This window comes from Camelus ferus, chromosome 3, assembly GCF_009834535.1.
Source record: "Camelus ferus isolate YT-003-E chromosome 3, BCGSAC_Cfer_1.0, whole genome shotgun sequence".
NCBI lineage: Eukaryota > Metazoa > Chordata > Mammalia > Artiodactyla > Camelidae > Camelus > Camelus ferus.
Window position 1 is genome coordinate 78,071,916 of NC_045698.1, and position 7,736 is coordinate 78,079,651.

Genomic DNA, 7,736 nt, shown 5'->3' on the forward strand with positions numbered 1-7,736 from the left:
CACTAAAAATATATCTGGCATCTGCATAAATCTATAAGTAGAAGAGGGTAAAAGAAAAATGAGAGGTTGGAGAAGGCAGCTGATGTTTATTGAGAATCTACCATGTGCAGGCACTGTATACATGGTCTGGAAAAAGACAGGTTAAGGAACTTGCCCCAGGGTCACACCATTAGTGAACAGCAAGACAGGAATTTGAACCCAAACAGAACAGAATAGAAATGAGAGAAATTAAGCTCTTTTGTAGTTTTAGGGAAACCTGTACTCTTACCTATTATGATTATTCTGTTTCTGCTCTCTTCTTGCAAGCACATCAGTCTTGGTTTAATTGCTGCTGATTCGTTTTTTCCCATCCTCACATCCAAGGGCCTGTATCAGCTTTCAGTGGACTGCTGCCACCCACTCTGCTCACTCCCTTTTGCATAGAAGGACCAGCATCATCTTTTCACAGTGCTGTGGTGTCTGCGCAGTGCAGCTGTTGTTCCCAGTTCCTTTCTCCATAGAATCATTTTTTTTATTATAGTCTTACAGACTCTTCATCAGTTGAAGGAGAGTCTTCCTTTTGCCAAATTGCTGTCATTGCCTATTTGCTTTGGCACACACTTTTGGCTTAGGAGGATAAACCAGTTTGCTTTTGAGCAACACACAAGCCAGGCATTGGCCTTGGACACCATCTAAATCCTTTCCCTCCTGACTCTGCTGATTCCTATGCTCTTTCCACATGGTATCCACCAGGCCTGAGTACCTGAATCCTTACCAGTATGGGGAGGGCTGTGGTCTTCTCCATCCATCCAGGTCCTCACCTGACTATGGAATACCCCGCCTAACCCCACTCAGACCCACATCTGTCCATGGCCCAATTCTCTATTTTCCCATTGTGAATATTCAAGGTTATTTCTTCTCCTCACACCATCACTTGGTTAAACCTCTGATTTCCTTGTGGCTTTCTGCGATTTTGCTAATTTTGTATCTTTTTTAAGTAAAATATCAGAGTTCAGCACTTAGAACTGGGAGCAACTTTTGAGGTCCTCTAATCCAGTTCTTTCAGTTTAATTTATCCAATACATGATGTGAAGCATCTCATAATTTCAAAAGTCCTATAATTTTCAGTTCAGGAAGCTTTGAAGATAGCAGGACAAAACAAAACCAAAGGTCACATGTAATATTACTGTCCGATGAAAGCTGTTACTAATATTTTGATGTACATGTTGAAATACTCTTAGGCCTGCCATTTGAAATTATAGTACGAACATTTTATGTTCTTGTATGCTTTTAAGATATTTTAATTAAGCATGTAATAAATAAGTGCATACTCATTGTTAAAAATTCTAACAGTATAGATAAATTGAAATTTCCCCTTGGCCCCTCTTCCCTGTTCACCTCCCCTGTCTGTTTTCTCCTCAGATATAATCACTGTTATCAGTTTATTGTGTATCCTTTCATATCTATTTCTTTGTATTTACATGCACATATATACATACAGAAATAATTAGTTTTACTTTATGTATATATATGTTTATTTCCTTTAACTGTCATGATCTGTGCACTGGTCTGAAAGTTGTATTCTTCACTTAATAGTATGCTCTAGACATCTGTCCATGTCTATCTATCATGTCAGTTAGGATCTTGACAGAAAATAAATGGTTCCACTCAAATTGAGTAATTTTAAGAGTTTGATAACCTGAACTTTACGATCAGGGTGTAGGGAAACTGAGGGGACAGTGCAGTACCCTGAGATTAGTAGTAATGAGGATACTATTGTCACTTGTAGACTTGGGTGAGGTTGTTACAAGGGTTGAGGGAGATTGGGTGTGGGGAGGGAGGGAGAGAGAGAGCTTAAGAGAGAGAGAGGGAGAGAGAACACGCAGGAAAGGTGTGTGGAATGGGCTGTTTGGCAGGACCAAGATCTTTAGTGGTGGGAGACAGTCAGTCAGCACCATTTCCACAGGAAGGGAGCCAGGGAAATAAGAATTTTTTTCCTAGGAACGCTCCTTCCCTCTCTACTAGGGATTCAATGTTTGTATATCCCCAGAATTCATGTGGTGAATCCCTAACCCCCAGTGTGTTGGTATTTGGAGATGGGGCCTTTGGAAAGTAATTAGGGTTAGAGGAAGTCATGGAGGTGGGGTCCTCACTCACGGTGGGATGAGTGCCCTCGTAAGAAGAGACGAGAGAGCTTGTGCATTCTCACTCCACACATGTGCACTGAGAAAAGGCCATGCTAGCTAGCACACAGTGAGAAGGCAGCTGTCCGCAAGCCAGAAAAAGAGCTCTCACCAGAAACCAAACCCTGCCGGCCTTTGACCTCAGACTTTCCAGCTTCCAAAACTACATGAAAATACATGTCTGTTGTTTAAGTCACCCAATTTATGGCATTTTGTTACGCAGCTCTTCTGGTCTTGGGGGATGGTCCTTATTGGCTTAATCCAGAGGGAAGCTGAAGAGCAGGAGACTTGATGTGTCCCTCTATGTCAGGCTCCCAAGGCACAGTGTAGGCTCACTCATGTAGATGAAATTCTTAAATTTCCAGGGCCTCTAGATGACAGGCATTGGCATTGTTCTAGGGGCAAGGGAATAAGGTTAAAAAAAAAAAAAAAAAGCTACTGTCCTTCAGGAGCTCATATCCATTCTACTGGAGGTGGTGTTCCATGCAGCACAGAAGGTTTCTTAGCTTGCATGTACGAGAGTTTGTTAATGACTTGTTACTGGTGGGAATTTATGCCACTTTAACTTATCCTTATTTAAACAGTGCTGCATGAATATTCATGTTTGTGCAGCTTTCTGTACATGTGATGATATTTGTGTCTGGTAGATACTAAGAAGTAGAATTGCTGGATTAAAGGAAGTATTCGTATTTAACGTAAAATAGGCTGGTCTAAATTATGCTTCGACTAATGCGGTATGAGTAATTCCCCCGTCCTCAACTACAGTTATTGTCATTCTCTCAAAGTTTACCAGTCTGATGCTGGGTCGGGTGAGGGGTGAGGTTTGGGTGACAGGCATAGTCAGCAATTGAGTTTAAATTTTGCTGATTACTAGTAAGAATTAGAACCTTGTAATGTATTTATGGCTGTTTGTATTTCCTGTTTTGTTAATTTCCTTGACTGTTCATATCCTGTGGCTAATTTTTTAAGATTTATTGTCTTTTGAAAATTTATCTCAAAGAGTTCTTTATATATTTTAAGTTGTTCTTACTCTAAAGTTCTTGTTCTGTTTGCTTTAGTAACACTGTTTACTCAGGCCTTAAGTGGTGCTTATCCTTGGGGCCTCTTAGTCATGGTGCTGATTTTCCTCAAACGTCAGGCAATGTTTGGTTGAGTTCATCTTATAATTAAGATTCCCTCTTGGCTCCCCTGTGAACGTTCATCTCTTTATGACACCTTCTCTCCGATGACTGGAGGACTGTTTTAGTGGGTAGACCATGCTGGTAGCTACTCGGCTGGGAATGCAGCCCCCCTGTTTTTCCTCACTAGCCACACTGACGGCTGCCCAGGGACCCTTCTCTCTCTGTGTCCAGCTGCTGTGAGCGGGGCCTTCCTAGGAGTCACTCCCACCTCCCGCGGCTGTCTCTTTCTTGTATGTGCTATGGCTGGGGCTTCCTTCTCCTCCCATTTGCCTTCTGTCTTTCAGGGAGTCCTCAGAAATTCATGTGCCCAAGAATACCCCTTTTTATTTTTCAGGGCTATTACAGAACTCAAATATATTTTTTGGTTTTTGTCATTACCAGAGATGTGTGGTCGGAGGGAGAAGGCTGGAGCAGGCACTAGCTCAGGGGTTGCCAAACTTTTTCAGTAAAGGGCCAAGTAGTAAGCTGAGGCTTTGCAGACCAGATGATGTCTGTCACAAGTACTCAGTTTTGCCTTTGTGGTGCAGAAGCAGCCACAGACGATAAGTGATGGATGGATGTGGCCCTGTTCCAATCATTCCGATTCACAAAACAGGCGTTAGACAGACTCTGACCCTCAGGCACACTGGCAGACACCTGACCTAATCACTTCTCTCTTTTGTAATAGATGAAGACTGAGGCCTAGAGGAGGTCAAGGGATTTTCCCAAAGCTACCCTACTAGTGACTGAAAGAGCTAGATCGATTGTCTGTCTGCTTATTCATCTGTGATCTTTCCTCCGCTTTGCTCTTTTTGCAGCATTAAAGAGACTCCTAAACATAGCTGAGTTCCCGCAGGGCCTTGGAAACCTTACTTTCAACTTTTTGCATTTTGTTCTGTCACTTGATGGCAAATCAAGCCCAGGCCAAGTTGCCCAGCTGTGGAGCTGCAGGGAAGTCAGAGAGCTGAGGGGCTGCTTGGGTTGTTGGCGTTAGGACTGAGAGGATTGCTGTCCACATTTCAGTCTTTTCCTTTTGTCAGTCGTAGAGAAATTTCACAAGATTAATGGAGCATAAAGTATTTGAGCTCTTCAGAGACAAAGTTCTTTGTTATGATGTGATTTGTGTTATGATTCCTACTCATCTTGGGTGAAACTCATAGGATTAAGCTATGTTAAGTAATTCAGGATGGAGGCCAATGTGAACTTCCATGCTATGTGTCTTGACACATCTGGTATAGGAAGGACTACAAGTGTCTTTGATGAGTTAAGAGTGTTACTTTAGATAAGGAACTTGTTTGGTAGCATCTGCAGAAAGACTTCACTGGAACAGAAGGAGCAGCAGATAGAGGCAAGACCCCCTGGTGCATAACTGTTACACCCTGAAATGAGACCACTGAGCCCAGTGACTTGAAGGCTCTTTGCTTAGGACTGACTCCAGGCTGCTGAGAGCTGTTCCAGATGGGTGCTGTTGGAGGCTCTGTTGGAGCAGAAGCCACTTCCTGCTCACACTTGTGAGGGGACCTATAGCCGGACTGGGGACGGCTGCTTGTGCTGAGATGCATCCTTCCCATACTTCTCCTTGCAGTTGTATGTTGTCCCCTTTCTATCTTTCCTGCTCTGAGTAACCCGTGTTGTGTGCTAATTGTGTGCAATAAACCAAGTGATTCGTGAAATGAATATGGGCTCTGTTTCATATATCTCTAGTCTGGTGATTCTTACCTGGCCTTACCACTGGGCCCCGCAACAAACACATTCTAACTTAACCATGAATATTATGCCTCAGTTTTAGCCAGTGGAACCCACCAGGGATAGAACTTGACAGGGTGAAAGCCATTTCTCTTTTGTCTAACTTTGGGACAATAAGAAAGGGATTACGCTTGGAGTTTTGGATTGAGGTGAAGTCTGTGTTCTGCTACTTACAAGCTGTGTGAATTTACAAACATTCTTAAACTCTCTGTCATTCAACTCATCCTAAAATGAGAATTATCATGCCTTTCTCATAGGGTAGCTTTGAAGATTGAGTGATACAATGTATAAGAAGGTAAGTTGTATATTGAAAAGCATTGTAAAAACTGAAGTTATTAGTATATGGTTGGAGAACAGAAGCCTTGATATAGATAATAAATTAGTGCCAGTTGTGATTTATTTGAAATGCAGGAAATGGGGGAATAAAACTGAAACAGTAAACTCTGAACATGTTAGCTAGCAAACCCATATAACATTTAATAGGAAACTAAATGTTAATTTATTTCTATTTAAATTTTATTATTCCTGGGAGCTTTATTTCAAGTTAGTACATCTACTTCTAATCTTCTTACAATTATCTAGGAGAATAAATTAAAGCTTCTTTCCACTGGGAATGTTAAAATGAAATGTTCCATTTAAAAATGTACTTGTACAAGACATGGTACTGCTTTGATCTGAGGTAGTGAAATGAATTTCACCTGTTTGTCTTATAAAGTCATTCTTCATGTTCCTTCTTTGATTCAAAGCGAGGCGGTAGAACATCATCATCTGAGTGTGGAGTTTACATCTAGATTGCGTGGCTTGAATTCCAGCTCTGATGTTTACCAGCTATGTCACTTTGAACAACTAACTTTTCCTGTTTCTCACCTTCTTCATCCATAAAGTTGGGATAATAATAATAAAAGCTATAAACTGTTTTTTATAGCTTATCTTAAGAATTAAATGTGTTAGTGCATTTAAAGTATTTAGAGCAGTGCTTGGCATATAGTAAGGGCTCACTGAATATTAGTTGCTATTACTTATTTCCAACAGTATGCTAAGCATGATGTTGAGGATCTAAGAGACCGGATCCATGTATTAAGAGAGCAAAATGAGCTTATCTGGGATTTCAAAAGAATATTCTACTCGGAGTGATATGGGGAGAAAGATTTAAAGGTGAACAGAGGCAAAATGGGGAAATGTTTAAGGAATAAAACTGTTGCTTAATTTTAAGAAAACCTTCTCAGTAACCCTTCAAGGCATGTGTTAGGCTTTCCTTTTCCTTTTATGGCTAAGTGTGCCAAAGTTGCGCAAATGATGAATGGTGAAGCCTAGTTTTAACCTTAAAAATCTGTCTTCCACTGGGGTAGGTCATTGCCAGGCCTGCTCTTTGGAAATATCTGTCAGTCCTATGGCAGAGCAAGGAATAAAACTTGGCAATAGCTACGCTGTATAAAGTGCTTTGTCAATGCTAATAGCTGTGTTATGTTACTGTCATGCAGTGATGCATTTTAAACCTGAACCTGGATATTAGCTCACTTGACACATAGTAATAAGATAAACTCTTGAGTGCTGGTGCTGATCTGTCCTGCCTACATCCTGTGCAAGTTCTAAGGACTAAAATGAGACAAAGATGGTAAATATGCATTTCTTGGCCCTTATGGAACCCACGAGAACTTCCTGTGCTCCATGAAGGATGCTGAAAACACTGAAACTCAGATGCACCTTCTTGGGGAGCAGTGGAGCTGCGAGGGAGTTGCATCCATACATGACATCATAAATCCTTGATCTCGCATGTATCGTTGCATCATTTTTTCTCTTGCTCAGTGATAAAACAAAGTGAAAGGAATGAAGCTCATGTCCAGTGTTTGCTCTCAGCAGTCCTTGCATCCTGAACCACCTTTGGGCTGGCTTACTTTCCTGCTTTTGTGCCTAGTACTGCACTATTACTGAGTGCAGACCTTTCCAAGACTCTTCATGATGGTGGGGAATTCACTACCACAAAGCTGTGATTGTCACCACTGGCAAGGCATCTGGAACCACCACCTCACTGTGGGGAAGTGGAAATGACTCTGCAGAAAACCTGACACTCTCCACAGTTTTTTCCCTTTGGAGTTTTCTCTGTGGACTGTTCTTAATGATCTGAGACTGCTACCCTCAAACCTGGGTCCAAATATGAAAAGAACTGACATTTTCGTTCCTTTAGTCTCTTAGCATAGCTGAAACCAACTAAAATTTTCTAAAAATATTAGTACTTACAAATTAAGAAAGGTCAGCTCCAGTTATGGCAGGATGAAGGTCATGGTGATTTCTTCTGCAAAAACAAGTACAAAACTGAAAAAAGTTGTCCATAATAGCCATTTAAGGGCGCTATAAATTGACCAAAAGCAGACAAGAAATTGAGAACAGTTTATCCTTGAAAATGAGAGAATTTCACATAAGAACAGCAGGCTTATGTGGCCTTCCTATGTGAGGTTCCTCCCATAACCCTAGGGTTGTAAGATAAAATACAGGATGCCCAGTTAAATTTGAATTTTAGATAAACAACAGATAATTATCTTAGTTTAAATTCATCTAAAATATTGCATGGGACATACTTACACCAAAAAATTACTCATTATTTATTTAAATTTCAAATTTAACTGGACATCTTGTATTATTATTATTTTATTTTTATTTTTATTTTTTT